We start from the raw sequence: 22,994 nt of genomic DNA, 5'->3' as shown, positions 1-22,994 counted from the left end.
TCGAAGGTTAACGTACTTATATTTGGGCAATAAATTAGCCGGTCGTAGAAAGCCGGTAACTTTGGTCTTCGCCTCTGAGAAAGACTCGCAGAGCACACGTGGTCGGTCCGTGCGTGTACGTATAAGATTTTTATGATACCGCCGTTTTGTGGATACGACTCGGACTGAGACAGGACAGAAAAAGAGAGATGCGCGCATGTTTGTGACGGGTTAAACCGTGACTCGACTTTTGACCAATTAAGCCGGATGCCCGCGCATATCTTACCGATAAATCATTCGGTTCGCATTATCATTCCAATTCCGATACAAAATTCTCACTCCTTTGCGTTAATAACCAGAAAAAATCGATTTCTGTCACGCGGTTGCGAACTTCAAATGCACGTACGCATCGGACAATCGCAGATCGAAGTTTATACGTCAGATTTAAATTCACCCTTCGATTAGGTATTGTAATTAATGAATCCATAAATTCTCCGCCTAAGAATGGCGAGTCCAAGTTTTTGCGAATAAAGACGAAACCGTAATTATACGAGTACAGGCCGTATTTTCAGGCGAAAAAAAAACCGTATAAATAATTTACCTCGAACCGACGTCTTATTAGCAATTGTGACCAAAGCGATCATCGTGATTTCTCTACAGTGCATCCTTTCCTTATCCGTTCGTTATCGCACGCACGGGTTATACATATAACACGAGAAGCGGGCAATGAAAGCGGAAACTTACGGTCGACTGGTGAAATAAGTTCGGGCGAGCGGAGGTAAGAGAGCTTTGTTTATAATTCACCGAGACGGGTGAAAAAGCGGCGAATAACCGAAGGCATCGAGCATCTCGGCGGGATATTCCGTATGAGATAGGATACCACGGTAGGTACCTACGTACATCGGCATCGAGCCGATATACCCAACGTCGGTGAATTCGTTGGTGAAAAAGCTCGGGCGGCCCGAAACGTGGGTTTGAAAAGGCGAGCGCGAGATTACATACGACTGCCGGATCGAGTTACGGGCCGGTTCGGCGATACTTACGACCTGGCTAAGCGACGATCTCTTTTCGCGTTTCCGGAATAGGTTATTACACGAATCGCGGAATATGCTCGAATACGTTGGGACGGATCGGCTCTTTCGGCCCGCGTCGAAGATTCTGTCGGATATCCACGCACGCCGCGTAAACCCATCCCGACTCGATAGGCCGGGGAATATTTCAACGGACCCGACGTGTATATATAATAATATTAATTATGAAAATATACTATATAAGTGTAATATATATCCCCGAAGCCGGGACGTCAAGGTCTGCGGGGGTCCGTCTGCCTCTCTTCGACGTCAGGATAGCATGGCGCCACCGCTTCCAAACAACTCTCGGGGCATGAAGAATTATATATAACGCTCTGATCGTTGACCGACACTCAATGCCCGAGGAGCACACCGGTAATCTTCCATCCACAGCCGCGGCGAACTATTTTCGGAATTATGACCGCGAGTTGCGGTAGCGCGCACGTAAGATGCTGCTCGTCGAATTAAATAATTATGAGGTAAGGAGCCGCGCGACGGGCCCTCGAACTTGCGGCCATGGTGAATTTTTTAGGGACACCGGACGGACGCGGGGCGCTGCAGGGCTGACGGAGTCGAACTCTGCTTCCATCTGACTCCGCCATCTTTCCCTTTCACGAGAGGGGGCGAGACGAAGAGAGAATGAGAGAAAGAGAGAAAGAGAGAAAGAGAGAAAGGGACTTCTGGCGTTGGGTAGTGTACTATAATGCGGGGAGGGTTCTGCGATGGCTGCACACACCGCACCGTGAGGAAGACTCGACAGGCCCCCGTCGTTTTCGTCTGGCATGGCAGTGCAGCGGTGGCGGTTTGTCCGAGTATGGGTGTAGCTGGGAATGGCAGGAATCGACGAAAATGGAAGATCGACATCTGCCGATCCTCCCTTCGGCGGCTTAACGCGACTTTAAAACGTCTTAAACCAATTTCGTTGCGCGATAAACCCTCCCCTTCGGATGTTATATCCCATACTACAGGGATCCATGGGACTTTTTCGATCGCCGTCTATTACGCTAATTATCGTCACAGCCGACGATCCCTTTTCCACCGACTTTTCTCCTTCCATAAATATAGTTATGCCTATAACGGTCCGTGACGAGGCTTCGATAATTCCGAATTGCTTGTAACAGATATCGACCTCTGAATCCTTCGGAAGCAAAAGTCTTCACCCGAAGACTGTCAAGATTGGATTCATCGGGGAATCGTTACGGACCCCGTATTCTGTTGCGGCAATTTTTGTTGAGCTTACAAAAAATCCATTCGGCGATTAGAATTTGTTTCCTCAACGCCGCGTTCAAGAAGGTACGTGATTTTGATATGATTTTTTCTATAAGCTAGACAGTTTTGTGTCCGAAGATATTCCAAGGGAAATGAATTTAAGCTGGGATCGGATGATGGCACACCTGACCTTAATCAGTGATTCGTTATACCAAACCGTATTCCACAAATAACCAAAATTCTGTAATTCATTGAAATTTTTTCGTTCCCGTTCGAGTTTATTACGCAGCCTTAATCGTTAAATACACGAAATACGGCCTTACGGCGTAACCTCATCATTTTGTCGATTTATAATTTATTCATCACGCTCCTCGTCAGCCTTGACTTATTCCAAGGCGTACATCATTTAGGAAGTAAAAAACGTCGCTGTTTATAATACCGGTTCAAGTTTCTCAGACGAAGCAATCCCGAAAGAACTCTCACTGCAGAATCTTTCCGCGGAATACCTTTCGTTGTGCGAAACGAAACTGCACACTTTGGACACAAGAATTACCATAAATCGTTCCCACTCGCGTTAAGCGTGTCTCATTTCCGACCGCTCGTCATCGTTTCAAAAAACAGATCCAGCTATCACAGAGTCGTGTCACTGCTTTCTCGGTTTCCAACGAAGGCACGTTCGAATTTCACTCCCCGCGTCCCCGCGGACGGAGCAAACACCATTCTACACGTTACAACTACCCCCGTAGAGTGCCTACGTCTTACATTAAGGAAATTTTGTCGTTGCTACACCGAAACCCGGCAGTAAAATTTCAATGTCCGTATATAACGTTAAACACGTATAAGGTAATGTTTATTACGCGTTTAAAGTACTGCCGAATGGCGTGTAGAAAAGCATTTACGCGCGTATAATTACCCGGCTTTCTAAACAATTAGGTAAGGCTGCGACGGTGTTGGAAAGCACCTTATATCTCAAGCGTGCCTACCCACGCGTGTATTATACCTAAGGCGTACCAGGGCTAACCATCGTTGAGTCAAACATACACGTATGGCGTGGGTGGGTGCCTGCCTAAGCCGCGGTTAATCACGATCTCGACTAATTTCAATTAGCCAACGAGTAAACAAGACGCGAAATTGCTCAAAACGGGTTTCGGTACCGGCGATTATTACACTTCGTCGTAGTCGTCGATACGACGAAGCCGCTCGTTCGAGTCCGCGTGTAGCGTGAGTAGGTGTCTAACTGCGATATGTCACTCTCGCCGAACGAAAAACTATGAAATTAATTTAATCGCCGTTTGACAACATCGCGTCATTGTCGCCTGTGGCAGTGATGTCACTACGATTTACAACCGCAATGATCGGTACAACGTGGATGTGCCTCTGCCGGGCTCGGCTCGTACATCAAATCGTTCTTCTGACTCGAAATATTCCTCTGCGGACGTGTGGAGTTATAGTTACATCGGCGGCGCGAGTCAGCCTATCATTTTTCTGTTTTGCCCTCTGACGTCAGCCCGAAGGTTACAAATCAAAAATCTGACACACGTATAAGGAATAGGAAGCTGCGCAATTTCGACTAATTGTACATCGTGTGAAACACGTTTGACGAGTATTAGAATTTGTCTGGGAATTTTGAAAATTGGATCTCAATATAGCCTTCCGATCTTGAAGTTGGCGTGTAAAATAGTAATGGTACAGGCATCGCTGGCGTTCGCACTTCGCGTCGTTTACCTATTATTGAAAAAAATAGTTACGACAACTGTACCTTGGAACGAAAATTATCACCTAACTGAAATAATTTATACGGCATTCAAGATTAAATATCTTCATTAACGCGCAAGGTTACCGGTTCTGCCACTGGCAACTTTTTTCCTCACCTGAGCTCAGACTTCGTAGAAGAAGCTGTTCGCGAAATACACGGATACAGATCGAATGCACGAAGCTATCTTACAGCTATTACGATTAGCCGAGGCAGTATGGGTGTAACGGTCGATCGTACCGAGCAGAAATACCGCGACACTGTCGTCAGTGTGATTTTCTAGTCGCATGAGTGATCGGTAAATCGGTGTCGCTGCAGTCTGCGGAGAGAACTCGTCCCTCTTTGATAACGGACGAAAGTATCCACGTCATATTTCATTTTATGACCTCAAGTTACATTTCACCCGGAGACACGGACGTGTGAGGCGGACGCTCGGACTCGCTAGCTGCAATAAGGATCGGCCGCATGACCGGTACCTAACCATAATGTATCTACCCAAGAGCAGGTTAGTTCCGTTACCACGTGCTGCACCGTCACAGCCGAGGGTCTTCTTCTGCGCTCTGACCCGCATTGTAAATTCAATTGTTGCGCAACGGGGACGCTTTCGGGACATTCGCAAAATCTCGGAGCCTTGCAGATTTTGAAATGACCGTCGAATCGTTTTACTACCCCGAACTTCGTACCTGCGTCACGTTGAGTTGCTGCGCATCTTGGGCACAGTGGCTCTGTTTTCTCGCTATGTAGGTTACTGAACAGACAACTTCGAACGACGAGGAAAATTCCTCATTTACTCGCGGCTTCTGGAGACCTTCGGTTGTATTTTGGATGCTGAAAAATTAGACCTCAAATTCACACGGTCATACGCCACGTACATATATCGACGTTTATCGCAGTGCTTTTATGCGTATGTGCAAGGATTTGCCAATCGACGTGTAGTGATGAAATTTAAAAAAATATATTCACTTTTTAAATTCATATTCGTGCAAAGATTACTGTGGTTAGTGGGTAGAAATCGTCCTCGGTTCGTGTCAAGGGTAGCTGGAACCATCTTCGTAATCTTCATGCTCCCAGGTACGGTATCGGTATGCCTGTAAGCTTGTTTTCGTGGGTGTAAAAGCGAGTTACGAGATATTGCATCAAGTTCAAGCGGCCCACACGAAGCTACTGCACAGCTCTCTTCGAAATATTGTCTTTATTCGTACGTAATACAGCCACCATTCGGCTGGTCATGAGTCACTTGCAGAATATCGGAAAAAACAGAATTTCGCACCGTCAATGTGTACTTACCGTATATTCGGTTAAATTTTTTAGTACTCGAAGGATATTAGGAGAAAAAATAAAAAACTGTAAGAATTAAAATGGATCTCCTTCGGTTCTTTGATCTAATCGGGATTCAAACTATTTTTTCACAGTAAGGTTCGTATGATCGGCTAAAATTCTGAAACTTTTCAGGTTTACAAAGCAGTTATTCCAAGTTTGAGAACCGTCCAAAGTCACGTCGATGAGAAAGTTTAAATATATTGTGGGAATATGTATCGAGAAAAAATTCGAAAGTGAATTTCCTGCTTATTTCAATATTCCAAAGACACTCAAGATAGGAAAATCAATTCTAGTGTAATATTTTCTTTTTTTTCTTTATCAGCCAAAGTTTTTCCAGCCAAATTCTACACTCGCACACATACGTGGACCAGATGATACAGCACTGGCCTAAATTAAACCACCCGTAAGAACGAGTGGAAATCATATATGAACATCGCGTTGGACTTGAACTTTGCATCGTGATGTTAAAGAGCACGAAGCTGGGTTATAATGTGTAAGGTATACGATTTTTGGCTGAGGATACAGCAGAGCCGGTGTCTGAGCTACACGCGCGTGTGTGGGATAAGGTGATACCTATACACGTATGCGGAGAGTATTCTTATGCGTCAGAATTCAGGGGGACGGACGATCAATGCGGGACTTTTCATTCCTTTTCGTACACCGGGAGAGGTATAATATAAGGTTTAGAGTAGAAATCTTACTGGCGAGATTCGCGGCTGCGGAGCTCGGATCGCGTCGATGATTCGCGCAAACTTGAGACTCAACGGTGAATCCCTTTGCAGTCAGGCTACAGTGAAATTTTTGTGTCAAAAACGACAATTTACCAAATTACAGTCAAGTCGATGCAGTAAAAGAATGTTTTTTTTTTTCAAATGACCCATCATATGTGTGTCACTGATAGTTAGGAGGTTAATACTGCAGCGCACAGTAGTAGTAATTCGATTAATTTATCTGTCTATAACTCAACTGGTACTATAAACACGGATCGCATAAACTTTTTCTATTTTATTACCGGTGCACTGCTTTATGATATACCTAAACGACCGTTATCCCGACGTATTACATTAATAGGATGTGTACAAGTGTAATTACGATTGCACGCATGTACCTGTTAATTAATTATCAAAAAAATAAATATCGAAAAATAACGTCCAAGCAAATAATAATTCTGTATAGACGAGAGAAATTTTATGCAACACGCATTTATGGCAGGTTGGGTATGTATCAAGTATTGACAAATGTAGAAAAAGCTTGTACACGTTACGTGCGGCGTACCCGCGCAGGTTAAAAATATAATCTAGCGCGTCTATGTTCCGGCGTATATACGGTGAGAAACGTAAGTCGCAGGATAACTGCTGCAATGGCAGGTTAAAAGTGCTCGTACGTATCAGCATCATGACGACAGAAATAATTTGCGCTCGCGGTCAAAACAAGACGGTAAATTAGCATGGCATTTCGATTGACAGGTTAACCAAGCCTGCATACGTGTGCGTATATCATAAATATACGTGTAATACCCCCGAGGCCAATTAACGCAATAACATATCAACTTTTATAGTCGATCTAGACACGCCGATACTGTATAATATACCCTACAAGTTGTAAGCTTAGTTGCCGTGGATCGTTTGCTGCTGTTATACGCGCGTCCAAATTAATTATTCATTATCATATCTGTAATGTGCAGAGATATTGGTGTTGGCGCACATTTGACGTACAATATCCGTATATTATGTATAAATAAATAAATCGACGTTTGTCCCTGTAAAGTAGTCTTCGAACACTTCAAGGATGATACGGGTGTAAAATCGGGCATGCAGACATACCGGCAGTAAAATCGCGGTAAGTAATGGTTGTATCTATTTTTTACTTGTATCATACGAGCGTAAATTTCATGTTCGACATTGATCATATGTCATTAATTTTTTGGTGCATGTAATCGTAAAACTATAAGTGATCTCCCGGCGGTTACATCACAAGACTAGATTTTTCTAGTCGATCTAGCCGCTAGCCGCTGCTGGGACGATATAAAATTCGGTCGACGGATGATACATGTGTATTGAAATGTTGACCAAATCTGCATCAAGCAATTAAATATATGAATCAAGAAATTTTTATACTCCTATCAGCCTACGATCTACCAGATTGGATGATGCGCTATTCTATTTTTTCAATTTGTATAAAATAGACTAGATTTATACAGAAACGGGTTTGTGAAAAACTGTAGAAGGCAGATAGATATAATATTCAAACGTCATAAAAAGAATCAAATTATGCCTGCGTCACAAATAGCGCACCGATGCAACTTCGAGCGCGCTTATTACGGAATAAAATTTTTTGTCCAATTACTCACACAGCGTATATAAGAGTTGATTGCATGATCAATTTATTAAAAAAAAAATGCTATTACTCGAGCTGCTATGGACTATACTAATAGTTTAAACTGTTACAAAAAATTAAAATCTATTTCAAATATGGTCTGACGTCATTGAGAAAAAACGCTTATTTTCTTCTGGTCAATTTTACGGTTTGTATGTTCGCTGCACAAATCGCGGACTGTAGCCGTAAAAAATTGAATATAATCACTTTCCGCTAAAATAAAAATTCGGCTTCAAATTATCAACTCATGATCTCTCTAAACCGAGTTGACTTTCGTTTACAAATTGTAAAAAAAATTTTAAAACGTCAATGATTTACGGATATTTTTTCTTGCGAGTAGCAATACTGCAACTTTTTACGAGAATTTGCCGGTTCTGTATTCATCTGAATACCGTCCGACGTGCACGTTATTATAAACTAGAAAATCCTGCGAGTGTCACAGTTGAAACGCGCCTGCATTTCGTCCCCTCGTTACAATTCTCAAATCGAAAAAAATCACCATCCGTGCACCGCAGTCCGATCGCAAATTTTGAAAAATCGGCGTGAACAAGTAACTTGGCTTTAAAAAATGCCGAACCTGCGGTCGCGCAACGAGAACGAAGAGCTCGGGCGTGATTCGAACACCGGGAGTACAGGGGTTGGAGTCTGTTGTTCGCGTCACCAAAAACGAGGAAAAAAACGTCAGAACGCCGATCTTCGAGTCACAATGCGGGTATTAATCACGCGCATAAGCGCGCGCGTGTTTGTGTATACATATTCATATATATATATATGTATATATACATATTATGTGTATGTCGAGAATAACCGGAGACGCGGGGATGACGGAGAGACGGAGTCGAGAGAGCGTGCTGAGTATGTGCAGCGTGAGGTGGAGTGGACTAGATAGAGACACGGCGACAGGACATAAACAAGTAGCGCGGTGTGTGCGGCGAGTCGAACTCTGCGCGCGTCCGCTCGGCGATTGGGGGCGGGGCCCTGGTCACGTGACGCGTTCGTCCCCCGTAGCCGGGTAGTGGGGGTACTCTATGACGCTATAGATCAAAGAGACGCCGCCTACCAACCCTTTGGGGGGCGGAGCCTGGCGGCTCAGTCACCTCCTAGCGCCGCCAGGCGGCCGGGCGGCGAGTCGCGACGGATAACAACAAACAAACACTCACGCCAAGGGAATATCCGAGAGACGCGACGCCGCGCGTGAAACGAGAGTCACGCGGTGTTTCGCGAAAGCCCGACGAGACGACACGCGGCGAAGTCAAATTCTAAGAGTCGAGTTTTCGCGCCGTTTCTCCAACGCCGAGCGATAGTCCCGACTGTTTTGAGGTTATGTCGGGTTTAAACGTAATTTCTAGACTCTCGGACGAACGCCGAACCGTTTACGAACTTTTGAGGAACTCCCGCTGTCTGTACAGAGAAAGGCTACTCACCGTTTGCTGTTGAAACTACCCCTGTACAGTTGATCTTGATAAAACCACTGAGAAACTCACTGGTATCAAAAATCAACTTCACTGTTTAGTACCTCCGTCAGCCACCGACACCCTGGCGGAGCAGGCGTCGCTATAGCTTCTCTCTCCGTCCTCTTGACGCTCTCTCTCTCTCTCTCTTCTCTCTCTCTCTCTCTCACATCTCGTTCCGCAGCGGCAGAGAGCGAGGGGGAAACGCGCCCCGCCTCCTTCCAAACACGCTTCGCCTTCATGGAGTTCCTTCTGAATCGTCAACCAGCCGCATCGCCAGTCCGCATTACCGAACGTTGCAATTATTTTTCATATCGTTACAATTCGCCCCCTTCCCCCCCCCCCCCTCCAGGCCCTGCTTCTCTCTCCTTCTCTCACACTAGAGAGTAATTCGCGAGTAATTAGAGCGATGAGAATATAAAAGGATGAAAAACGGATCAAGGAGTGGAGTGGGCGGGGGGGGGGGGGGGGGGAGCTACGTAAACATTATGCAATCAGCGCAAGCTCGTCGAAACCTACGGCATTGCGTCCTTTTCCGTACGAATTCAGGCTGAGTATTAATTTTCTTTTTCATCGTAGCGGATCGCATCACCTACAAGTATTACAGGTAATCGCTAGCTTCATGATTCGCGCGACGATTTGGCCGAGTTTGCGGGGCCGACGACGTTCGCGTTTCGCACCGGCATCTGCTGACGGCGACGTTCGGCGAGTGGCTGGCGATTGCGCCCGCGCCTGGATAAGTCGCCCTCCTACTCACGAACACGAGGAAGCCTTCCCCCCCCCCCCCCCCGCAACACGGACGGAACGGCGAGACGGACGAACGAACGAACGAACGGACGGACGGACGCGAGACGCGGGCAAAGCGGGCAACGTCGACGTCGACGGCGGCAACGTTCGGCAGCAGTACTCAATCTGCTCACTCAACGAAGCAGGCAAGCTCGGCCCGCCGCTCCTCCCGGGAACCGCGGCAGTTCCTCCTCGGCTCCGCTCTCTCCTCTCCTCTCCTCTCCTCTCCACGCCGCTACTCTCTTCTCCGCTCCTTTCCTCGGCGCTGCTGCTTTGGTATGAACGCGACGCGCGAGGACCTCCCCCCCCACCGCGGGGACGCCGCCGCGACGCCAGTCGCCACTCAGTCAGCGCTGGACCGCCGCTCGCTCAATTTCGTACACGCGTTTCATTGAAAATCCACCCCCCCGCTCGGCCCACGCCGCCACCCCACGCCGCATAAGAAACGCGCTCGCGCGTCGAACTCGCGATAAAACGCAGTTCGTCGAGATCGCTGTTCAATTTTCATTGCGGTTTCCGCGTTTGATCGTACCCCCCGTTACTCCCCCCTCCCGCCCCCCATTCTCCCCGTCCTCCCCCCTTCGGCCATCGCACCCTTAACATTGTGCGGAACTTTGCCGCAGGCGAGTCTGTGATCCTCCTTCTTCGCGTCCCTCCCCCCCTAAAATTTGACCCCCATCCCTTGCCTCTCCCACCCTTCCGTCGCATTTCGCAAGCCGGCCCTTCATCGAGGACTGGTTCGTCGGCTTGGATGGCTGGTTGGTCACTCGGAAACAAAGCCGATCCGTCAAATCGGTATAACGGTTCAAATGCGAGAACGATCGAAACAATTATTTGCGTTGGTGTGTAAAAGTAACAAAGGAACGTGGATTTTTTACGTCAAAAGCATCGCGGCAGTACGGTAGAATTTCAAACTCGTGATTTGTTCTTTGATAATTATACGCTGGTGTTTCGTTGAGATTTATAATTCTTTATTATATTGTTTGATGTTCTCTCGACTGTGTTTTTTTTTATTTTTGGCCTATATAAAACGTGGGTGCGTGCAGTTCCTACATGTGAAGTGTCTTTTACGATACATTGATAATAATTGTACAAATGTATGAATAGAAAATGAAAAATTTATAATCCTTAACCGTTATAACACATATTCAAATAATAACCAGTGTAGCCATCGATAAAAACATTCCTGTGCAGCAATTGTTGGATGTTAATAATTTACGAGATTTTTCTCTCTTTGTTTTTTCTTCTTTTTATCATAATTGCCGTTATATCGATGTCTGGATTGCAAAGTGCGATTTCATAGGGTAATAATAAATTATTTTTTTCTCACTACTACGTTGTGAAAATTATTACACGTATGATAAACTTGACTTAAATCATGCAGTTTACATATTAATTTGCGTCATATGCATGTTACAAAAGAGTGGGAGATGATTAAAACGAATGAATAATTTACCGCGTATAATTTATAAAACGCAACTATTACACCGTTGACATCGACACTATAACGCACAACGCGTATATACCACCAACCTGTTACGTTGCTGCAGCTGATTCCGACTACACTGTATCTATCCGCCTCTCTCTCTCTCTCTCTTTCTCTCTCTCTCTCTCTGTCTCTCTCTCCTTCCGTCTCCCTTTCGTTAGATAAAGTGATTTATAGATCTACGCGACATATTACAACAAAGTCAGTGACAAAGATAAAACAAAAAAAAATAAAAATAAAAGAAATAAAGAAACAAAAAAAGTAACATAAATACATCGAAAGAGGGAGGAAGTTAAATCTGGATATCATACAGAGTAAATGAAGAAAAGGTTGAAAAAGAATCAGGAAGAAAATGTAAAAATGAGGCTGAAAATGCAGACGAGTTGTAATAATAACAATTATGAGAGTCGAACGGCGGAGAGGAGATAAGACAAGTGTGCGTGCATATCGATAAATATAAATAATTATAAATATATCAAGGAGAAATATATTAATCCTTGAGATTCCAAAAACTGTTTATACATGCTGTGAAAGTTCGGTGATAAACTGCAGTGAAACGGAGTGGTGTATTTCTTCGTGCGTCGCGGTTTGCACGTTGCGCGCGTGCGTAATTGTAATTTTTTTATTAAAAAAAAAAAAATTAAATAAAAAATTAAAATTTACACCGCAAGACGCAGCAGAAAAAAGAAATAAATAATCAAAACAAAAAAACCGAAGAACTGGAGGCCTTCAGGAGTAACGAAGGCCACCGCAGGACGCAGATGACCCGAAGAAAACAGCACGCTCCTCAGCGAATGAAATGTGAGCAAAATTAACGATCTATATGCGGTACATACCTGTATTATGTTCGTATTTGAATCCTCCAAATTGTACGCTGCAAAGTGTCCGATTTCATCCGGCAGGTTGCAAAAAGCCCGATATTCCGATGCGCCACGTGACGGATATCGTGGTTAAAGATGCTTCTCTACGCTCGCTATGTTGTGTTTGTTGTTGTTCGTGCAATGGGTGAAAATTTATTTCAATTTATTTTAACGCCAAGAGATAACGTAAGAGAGAGAGGATCACGACCGTGGACGTTGGAGAGCCGATGATGCGCCTGGATCGGCTGTTTATATGCAATGTATAATATCTATATATAATAATGATAAGTGTGCGTTGCAGGTAAAACTATAAATCTTAATCGGTGTGGTACCTAGGTAATGGAGTTTACAGTTCCGCTATGCTTATATTGCGAGAAGAGATGATGTTGCCGGGAATGAGTTATGGGGAAGAGATATTCGAAGCTTGTTCCCCACTTTACTTCTTCTTGCCGTCTGGAATGGAAACGAATTCTGCAGGGCCGGCTCAGCCTCGAGTTCGCCATAGTCGATATTATTACACGAGCGCAAACGCGTGATGATTTCTCGCCGTCGACGGATCGTGCGATTATTCGGGAGAAATTCCTTGCCGAGAATTTTTTTAATACGTTCCGCGAGCTCTCGTCACGTTGCTGCTACTGCAGGGTAATATCACGCGTCATTTTGACCAGTATACTTATTCAATTTTCCCGCCATCTGTACAGGATTAAAAATCCACACACGGATCCGTGTGTAAAAAGAATTTCTTTCGCCCGTATATGCCTGAGTGAAATAAAGCGCAACCGCGAATGGTTATTTTATTTTCACAATTATTCCCAAAGAGAAATTTCGCTGGGATGAACTTTAGTCTTATATAATTCTAGCACCGCAACCACGAAGACTGACTATATATATATATTTACAACTCAGTTTTTCGTCACTTGTACAGAAATAAGTTTTCGATATCGTACGATAATATAAGCTGTTGAATGACGCAAATGAGCGTTTTTTCCATCATTATTTTATTTCAATATAAAGTAATGAAGCGCGAATTGATTGAAAACACACCGTTTCTGTATATCTCGACGTATACGCGTACACGTATACGTTGTAATGTCGTACAGCTTGCACGTGTCAATTAGCGATCGCGATCGTTTCAGTTTATGCAGAATAAATGTTATGCCGACAAAATAACAGACAATGTTTGAATAACTCGGCTGCGTGACACCGGATCACTAATTAGTTATCCGTCTACGTGTTTCTCGCTACCTGATAATATTTTCTCACATATCGACATTTACATTAACACCGAAAGACAAACAAACGGAAATGACACTGCCACCGTGGCCATGATGAAACCAATTAACAATAACCAATCAACTACAATGTTGTGCATTTATACATTTTTACATGCTTTCTCTGTACGTATCATCGTTGCTCTAGAAACGCGTTTCCGAAATGTCAAATTTCATCAAAATCAATAATACAAATAATAGCCGCATTATTTTTTTGCGATATACGACGATAGGCTTTATTAAGATTTAATTAAAACGAGCGAAGTTAAGCTGAATGAAGATTAGTTGAAAAAAAAAAAAAAAACTGAAAAGAAAACAGATTTGAAAATAATTCTCGGGCAGCTGACGCATGAATTTAGTTGAAACGATCCGTGGCCTCGCTAAATCTCTGCATACGCTGCATCAGCCGTGGGCTCTTACAGTTTTATACTTTCGTATGTGTGCATACGTGTCGACGCATGTATGTATATTTAATATGTATGCGGCCGAGATGTATGGTTTATAAAATCGGGGTTTAATTGATGCCGCAACGAAGACTGAAATATAATTCAGCGTCCCAGCTGCACGCTGCGGGGAGAGGATCGGATGTGGGTATAGGTTGATTTGTGGTAATGGTATTATATATTATATCTGCAGCGTGGTGACGAGTTCTCAACGTCCTCCTCGTGTCACTAACTCCCAGTCGTCGTCTTACTGTAACACCGCGACAGCTTACATCGCGCGTCTATAAATTCCAAACTGTTTTTCTCGCAGGCTGCTGGCTCGTAAGAATTTCATTCCGCAGGCCTCGGCAGCGGCCAGCTAGCTTCACAGTTTGCCCCCCTTCTTCCTTTCGAACCGCGGACGATTTTTAGAAAATAAGAGTTTTAAGTTAATTAATTTCTCGGAATGTTGAATTTTATTAACCAGACGATAGACTTTGTAGGTTCCCTAGTTTAAATCGACAGCACGAGTCGAGGTTTATTTTCCAAGTTGATCCTAACACGTGATCGCTCTCTCAGGTATAATTAATTACGTGACTAATAACTCGCCTCGAACGATACGCTTGCATGGCGAAATTATGCATGTCTACCGAAAGAGATACTCGCCTAATTTAACAAATTTACTTAATAAGAACGTTAAGATTCAAGCAGCTATAGCTACGAATAATAATGTTAATGATGTTTACTGTTATACATATATACAAAATATCATTTATATAATACGTCTGCTTAGATCTTGTTTTCAATTCATATACCTCCGTCGAAAATGTCTTTTTTCTTTTTTTTTTGTTTAACGACGTTAACAAGAGGTATAAAAATACTCTGCAATTTATCTTTCATTGTGTGTTTTATCTCTTCTCGCAAAGAAGTCGAATTCGTGACTCGAACTAGTCTGCAGGTGAAATAAACTCGTCAACCGAAGTGCGGACAAGTAATACACGGTGACTATTCGTCGACCGTGTCTATGTTGCGTGTGTACAATGTTGTAAATTGTTCAGGATAGGATGTATCTATACCAGGAGCACAAATCCGGGGATATTCACCACCGGTCGGGGCTACTGCCGTTTCGGTAGCTAATTTCTCCTCCATACGGCGGTAATTTATCGAGCTTGGGTGAAAGGTACCGTAAAATACAATTTTATACCTTCGCGTAGGTACCTATAACGAATAAATTTTTCGCCCGCGGATATAATTGTACACTTATTTATTACATACGCGTGAAATCTACGACCCTTTATACATTATATACCGTACCTAATATCCTTCGTTTCTAATCACGGCGATGAAAATTTCGAGGTACTTTGCGTTCTGAAGATTGGACCGAGAAATTTTGTTTGGAAAAATTTTGCGAAAAACGTCAAGTGGAAATGTGAGGGAAACATTGTTATTGGATAACGATCACATGAAAATTATTCTATAACGATTGTACGACGTTTATCTATTCGTTTAGGAAGTTTTTAAATATATCGCGAGAGATAAAAATAAATGGCATATTCGTGGTGAGTTATTGAAGTAATCTGAAAGCCGTATAATTTTACAACTTGCTATTCATGTTCAATTCTGAATGCAAACAGTAAGGAAAAAATTTGCGGTGATCGGCTCGTCGAAAGTCGAGTAGTTCGGACAATGTGTGTTTTAATATCCGTTTGTAACGCAACTGTATCGAAATTATCAGGGAATGTACGACGTCGATTCTAACGCGGGCACTTTGCGTCCGATATCTCGTTAATTTCTTTGCACCGCATGATTATATGACGGTATGTATAAAGCTTATAGGCCGAACCTCGCCCGTAGGTATGTAGCATTATAATATTGCGTGTCGCGAAGCAGTTTCTCAATCGTTGTAATATAACCCGTCGCTAATTGCTGCGTACGCGAATACCGTCGCCGTTTTATAATCAATTTCTCTATACCGTATATAAAATAGCTGATATCGAAAGAAAAGAAGAACGGCGTGAAAAAAGAAGGTGCAACGGTAATGAAATAAGACTGAGAGGAGATGTAAAAAAATAAAAACGTGAAGTAAAATCGCAAATCACTGGACAGAAAATATAATTATAATTACACTAATATTCTTGACCTGCGCAGCACGCACGATGTAGAATAAATACGATAAACGCTTTAACGGCTCTCTTCTCTAATATTTTTATATTCATCGGCTATCACTAGCAATAAAACTTGCATGTAAAATGTGTAATGTGTAATGTATATTGCAATGCGCTTATTACCGTACGATTTCGAATCGAAGAAAGTGCGACTCTGACTGCAATATATTTATACCTTCGCGTATGGAATAAGTTTCTTTCTTTCTCCTGTATATGGAATGTCTGAATTCTTCCCTCTGTATAAGGACGTGTTTGCCAGATATTAAACCTACGATAACAACGTTTCGCTGCCGTTAGACACGTAGAGCCTGCAACGTTGAAACTGAACGCAAGTCAACATCTCTCGCACGTTTATTAATTGATGGATACGTACGTCTATCGTATCGTGCTTGAGTGATCGAAAATTTTAGCGGAGATACCGGTTTTTGTGATTTTTTTTTTGGTTTTTTTCTATCACCGACAGAGGAACTGTAAGCATCAATCGCTATCGAGCCAATCCGTGTGAATTAGAACTTCATATTTCGTGAAAGTCTCGTTATTATTCGACAGAACTTCGACGATGTGATGGTATAACGGCGCAGTAACGCGTAAATCAACTCGAATAGGTAATTCATAATAATGACCTGTCCCATAGAATAACGTAAATAAAAATAATTTATTTTACTGAATTTTAAATTTCGAACTACCCAAGCGTTGTAACACAAGTTTTACGAAACAATTAATACGGTAATCGGATCCATGAGAAATTATAACCGAATAATATTTAAATAAATTTACTGAATACCTTTACAATTATACTCCAAGTACAATTGAACATTCTTTGTTATATTCGAAATCAAAACATAAAAACCGTAGGGACTAACAATCGTTTTATTTAATCTCTTATGCCTCTTGCGGGCAATAAAATTACCTCTTTGGCTCGGCGATATTTGAGTATATACAGGTAATTCATTTGGTATGACGGACGTGAAGCTGTGTATTCGAACCGCTCTTTTTAATGATAGGACCGACGATTTTGCGTCTCTATTTCGAAACCGCATCCTCCTGCAGGGGCGTCTTGACGCCGGCTCTGGTGCCGGATACAAAATGGTGGCGTCGAAGTGACGCGCGCGGTGCAGAGACTATGCCTTATATGTATACATGCATGTGATGCGGTAAAACGCATGGCGTGCTGCAGCAGGTGATCTTAAGTTGAAGAAGCATAAGTTGAAATTGAACAAAGTATTAAGTTTCAGGATTTTTCCCGGTCGGTAATTTGTTGAACATTGGACGATTCCTTATACATATTAAAGGACACAAATTAACTTTCTGTAGATGAAAGTTTGCACGGAATATTATTATAGTATTATTCCAGATTGCAGTGTATCTTTTATTTGAATTTGAACAAATGAAATACGTATAATATTTGGAACGATGTCATCTTTAATTAGATTATATTATATGTAGGTATGCATTAAACTTACGAAAGCAGCGAGATGAGTCGACGGCTGCGGTGAAATTTGTCAAGATATTTCAAATTCCGGTTATTCCAGTTACACGCAGCCGCAACATATGTTATAAAGTGTCCTGCGGCAGTTTTACCTGCATTGTGTGTAATGAGTAATATGCCGGAGGCGGTTTTTTTTTTTTTTTATAGTACCTAATCGTATTTATATGCATGCGCTTCAGTCACTCGCCGATTATTTATAGAGATTTTCTAAATCTTTTTTTTTTTCTCTTTGTACTACAGGTATTTTCATTCCGACATCGAATAGATCCAGCAACAGAAGTTATTGCAGCTTGATCTATCGATCAAATCTGCCGATGCGTCAAAAACGGAATATTCGCGCGATCCGTTTTGAAAATTTTAATCTTTCAATTTACAAGGATAAATGAATCGTAACAAAATTTCTTGCCGGCAGCGATCGATAAAACTTGACTTGAAGTAATAGAATTCTTTCATTCAAGAAGTGTTCTCACGGTTTAAATAATTTGAGAAATAATTCTTCGACAGTTTACGACGTTAAAGTTTCTAATTAGTGACCTCACCGTGATGGAACACTGAAAAAAATTACCATTCTACAAGTTTATACAGTAAAACGATTCTGAACTAACGCAGTTTGCTATTTTTACTAAAAATACATCGTTGCATCAAAGTTTCGAAGTATAATGCTGAACAACAATTGTGCGTGGTTAATTTCGTGAGGTTACATCGTGTTACAAAATTAGTTTTCCAGCTGTTACCGAAGAGTCCAGTATCCGTTACTATCCTTTCTCATTACGATCACTGTTGCCATATTTTCTTGCAACTGTTGCGAAAATTTAACGCTCGTGCAACAATAAATTGGCGTTAAAGCCTCGTTTAACTAAAAAAGTAGAGTAAACCTCAGAAACTGATTTTGCATCGACAATAGCGCAAAATGGTTAGGCGTACCTCGTTTTTCCCAATTCCAACAATATTTTTCTAGTTACTACGACAAATGAAATTTTTCTCAGTGTACATAACCTGCGGATGCGACGGATGCAGGACAGGATTCCTGAGGAATACCGAGGATAGACGACCACCGCGTTCATCGGGTATTAGAGTCTTGGAGGTTGTGTTCACCGGGCCAATTTCTCGCCCACGTATAACAGCGTTACATACCCGATTCGAACGTCGCAGCCGTCAGTCGTCGTCCAGCAGCAACTGTACATATAATATGAGTTCTTTGCGCAAGGAACAAGATTTATCTCCCGCGTTCTTCGAGTCGGTATCGCTGCATACTTGTTATACCTGCATACCTTTACAATACGTCTAGTTGTGTATACGTTGTGAGCATGTGGGTACAGCCAAGTATGTTTGTGACTGTATGTTCCAGGTACGCGTATAATTAATATCATTCTCTTACGCACCGCATATATGTAATAATTCCCACTCATCGTTATAATTTTGACCATTTGTGCAGCACCTTAATTGATACGCCTGTGATATTGTTTCGTGCACTGAAACTTATCTTGTCACACTAAATGCTTGCATGATATTAGGTGTAAAATTTATTTTACGTCAGTAACGCTACTCTAACGATGCATGCTTAGGAAAATCGCTGTTCCGCATCGTTGTGACTTTCGTAAATTTAGTAAACCGTTGTAAACAAATTACACACCGATTCTGAAAAGCCAACTTCTTGAAAGTCATTGTAAAATTGGCCAGTGATGATTTTTCTCTCCGGATGTAATCGTCACGTTGACGTTACTAATTTCAGCCTCGTATTGAATTTCTTTTTATCTTATATATTACAGACTTGCAAGTATAATTTTATAAACGGAACGGTGATTCATATACCGCAGTGTCAATCATAAATTAAAACAAGCGAATCAAAAATAACACATTAATCAGTCGGCAAATCGTTCTTCTTTTTTGTTTCTTACTTACTCATTTTTCTTCATTATGCAAATATTTTATGCATTCAGTTCTGCAAAAGGTGTGTATAAGTATGTGTAGTTTATTGCAAATGAAGTTGATCCTCTCAATTTTGTTCAACGAAATCTGCAATGCTAAGAATCTTATAATGAACAAATATTTTTTTAACACGTGTTAGAATAAAACGGCGATAGCAGGAAATTTTTTTAAATTATAATACCTATTGAAATTGGAATACTTCAAGGGAAGAAAAACCATTGAAAAACAATAGTCTATTATACTAAATTACATTGAGGCAGTTTACATTGTTTATAATACCGCAGACGTATAAGTTTCATCGCAAATTGCATATATGCGATGATTATTGTTTTAGAGAAATTGCGACGTACTTACATTTTATATGCCCATTTTTAATATCGGACAAATTTATTATCGTAATTTTAAATGCGAGATCTGACACCGAGAGAGTTTATATTTGCAAAAATCACGCAATTCCGCACGTATCCTAAATTTCTGAAACCGTGAAAGAATGGACAGATTTTCGGTGTAAAAACAGGTATAAGAGTTGGGTCAGTTTGGGTCAGTCCGGAGGTTTGAATTTCTCTCAGCGGACATTATCGTGCTGATGCGGGAAGCTCGAACGTACCGGGCCAATATTTTTGCAACTTGTACAAAAATAGAAAAGACGAGGTGGCATAAAGCAGCAGCTCGCGACGTTCTTACTTACCTCGGCGTTGAACGAGGTCGCAAAATTCAAGGTCACTCAGATTTTTCCTCTCGCCGTTATTTCAGAAAAAGATTTACGACTCGGACTCTCACCGTTTCACTTTCCTTTTTAGCACGTAAGGTACGTATTATTTTACGGGTCGATCTCCAGGTAACACCGCACGCTCTGGAGATCTTTCACCTCGCAAATATCGCCACGCAGCGGTCCTCCGGCCTTCGAAAAGAAAAACTTTTCTAACCCATTGTCCGAAGTGAAAGTTTGCGCAATACTTGTCCCGCTCGCCCAAAAATTCCGGGGATCGTTTCGTGGCAAATTTACCGCCCTACATCACGACCCTTTGTTTTTCGGCTTTTCTCTAATTTTCGCTGAGGCAAAATGAAGAAAGAAAGAAAAAAAAAAAAAAAAAGAAAGAAAAAGGAAATAAAACCAAGTAAAAATTTCGCCATGCTGCAGTTTCGGTGCAGGCAGATGTTTGCACAGGCCTGCATTCAGAGGACAAAAAATGTCGACACCGCTGCCAACCGCGAACACGCGCATGATTATTATAGGTATATTTAATACCTACTCGCTACTTGCTGGATCCGGACAAAGAATCTATTTTTTATTTTCTAGTCGTTAAAACGTGTCAGTCGTGAATTACCTGCGATGCCGTGACGGCTTATGTAGCAATAGCCTGTATACGCAACGTGGCTGGCTTGTTTATGGGCTCGGATCCCGCCATTACGCTTATATACCGGAATTATTTTCGCATATTTATTTGACGTTTTTGAGCCGATGATGTGTTTCACCTTCCCTGTTATTTATTTTTCGATTTTTATTTCCGAACAGATTGAAATCTTGCTGTTTCTTTTTTTTTTTTTTGTTTTTTTGTTTTCCTCTCACAAGTCTTCACACGAATCAAGGGTGTGTAAATTACAAAACGTCTGGATTACCGCGTTCGTATTCGATGTATATGCAAAAATGTATACTTTAGTCGCGTCGTATGAAATATTGATGAATGCCGTACCTGTTGAAAGTCTGAGAGTCTTTTTTTCTTCTTCTCGCATAATCGTACAGATGATACAGGTACGACTTTTTCTGACGAATTTTACGAATATTTTGTACATATATCTTCGGGAGCCTATCTTTCAAAATTACATTAAAAATTTGCAGGCTAGACAGAGAGAAGAAAAAAAGCAGATTTAACTCAAAACTACAGGAAAAGTGGGACACGTCACGATTTTTGTTGAAAAAAAACCAAAAAAATAGAAAAATAAAAAAATACCCATGTCAACGATATTTTTTACTACAAGTGTAGCAGGTTTTACTTCGCACGCAGTGGTTTTCACTGTTGCTATAGAGTAAACTCGACATTTTACGAATTATATTTTATCAAAAAATCTGATGTGTCCCTCTTTTTCTCCAGCTTCACGTAAAATCTACTCTCTTATTCTCTTCTTGATAGCGTATGGTGTCTGATCTTGAAAAATTTTCAATTTCACGAATCTATCGAAAGGCAGAACTTTTCTTCATATAATATTGAATACGCTCTTAGTAGATTCAACTAATTCGATTCATACAGTTTACTAAATCTATTCCGTGGATAAAGATTAGTCAAATTTACGAAATCATGAGGGTTACTAATTTATTACCGCTATCAAATAATGTGTAACATCGTAAATGTATAAAAAAATTTCGTCGAAGTGATAAAATACAATGAGATGAGCAGTTATTAGGAGGAACTCCAGGTCTCTTTCTAGTATAATCAGCAAAATTAAGTCATTCGTGGTCTGATAACATCGAATCGGCCTGTCAATTGACAATGGTATAGTTCTTTATCAGTGTTTGACGTGGCCCACTTAATTCATGTAGCATAAATTACGATCAAACGATAATTTTTTCAGTCACAACAATTGAACACTCATTTATCAATCCTTACAAAATTTATACATCGTACAATTTAAACTTTAATATAAAAAATTTTGTTTTCTCCGTCTTATAAAATCGACGAAACTTTTTTATCGCATGAAAATAACGTTTGGTAGGATGTACGTTGACCTTGAAATTTTATCGCCAGAATCAAATTTCGGTCAATACGATAAAAAAAATTTCTGCGCGTACGCAGGCCATAAATATAAACCATCGTCTCCTAGATTTGAACGCCCTCGAATTCCCCTCCATTTTTTCCTCCATCGCTCCAGAAACCATTTTCGAAATTTTCTCATTACGTTCCGACATGTTCTCGATCTACGCATAATTAAATCGCAGTAATTAAACACGTATTGTAATTTTTTTTCAACCGATGCATGTATAAGGAAAAAAGTAAATGCGGCAAAATAGTTTGAAAAGATATTTTTCACTCACCCGCAACAATAATGCCGACAGAAAGTATCCGGTCTCTCTCTCATCTCATACATTGAAGAAGAAGAAAAGACGAGCTTGACACGGGGTCGGGCATTATTACGTGTGTTTAACCTGCCTTGCCGGTGAGACCTCATCATCCGGAGTATACGCACCTGTGACTAGTTAAATTGAACAGATTTGAAAGGTTAACGGCACCCATTTACGGCCGAGCCGCGGTCTCTTCGAGGTACCGACGCAAAGCGACGCGATGCCATGCAACGCGGTGTCGGCTACAACACAGTGCTGCGCACACATGTGTGGGCATATCGGAGGTCCGTACCTGCTAGGTGCAAGCACACTGGTAAGCATCCACGCGACACGTGTCAAACCTCCGAGTCGGTCGAGCCGTGGGTCACTT

The 22,994-nt window shown here is 41.8% G+C and overlaps 2 protein-coding genes across 5 annotated transcripts in view; one reads left to right on the top strand and one right to left on the bottom strand.

The window, feature by feature from the left end:
- LOC124297487 (zinc finger protein Xfin-like) overlaps positions 1–9,428 on the bottom strand; it is a 38,761-nt gene extending 29,333 nt beyond the window's left edge. For both annotated transcript variants that reach the window (XM_046748582.1, XM_046748584.1), the window contains exon 1: positions 9,132–9,428. The gene's annotated coding sequence lies outside the window, so the exon portion shown is untranslated. The remainder of the gene's footprint in view (positions 1–9,131) is intronic.
- The window catches only part of LOC124297486 (protein tiptop), a 117,144-nt gene continuing 98,440 nt past the window's right edge, over positions 4,291–22,994 (top strand). Inside the window, exons 1-2 of one of the 3 annotated variants that reach the window (XM_046748579.1) lie at positions 10,834–10,845; positions 10,991–12,231. The gene's annotated coding sequence lies outside the window, so the exon portion shown is untranslated. Of the gene's footprint in view, positions 4,484–10,242; positions 12,232–22,994 lie in introns of those variants that run through there. The other 2 variants (XM_046748580.1, XM_046748578.1) reach the window with 2 other exon arrangements.

The sequence above is a fragment of the Neodiprion virginianus genome, chromosome 2 (genome assembly GCF_021901495.1).
Source record: "Neodiprion virginianus isolate iyNeoVirg1 chromosome 2, iyNeoVirg1.1, whole genome shotgun sequence".
NCBI classification, from domain to species: Eukaryota; Metazoa; Arthropoda; class Insecta; order Hymenoptera; family Diprionidae; genus Neodiprion; species Neodiprion virginianus.
This window is presented reverse-complemented; position numbering and strand designations above follow the sequence as displayed.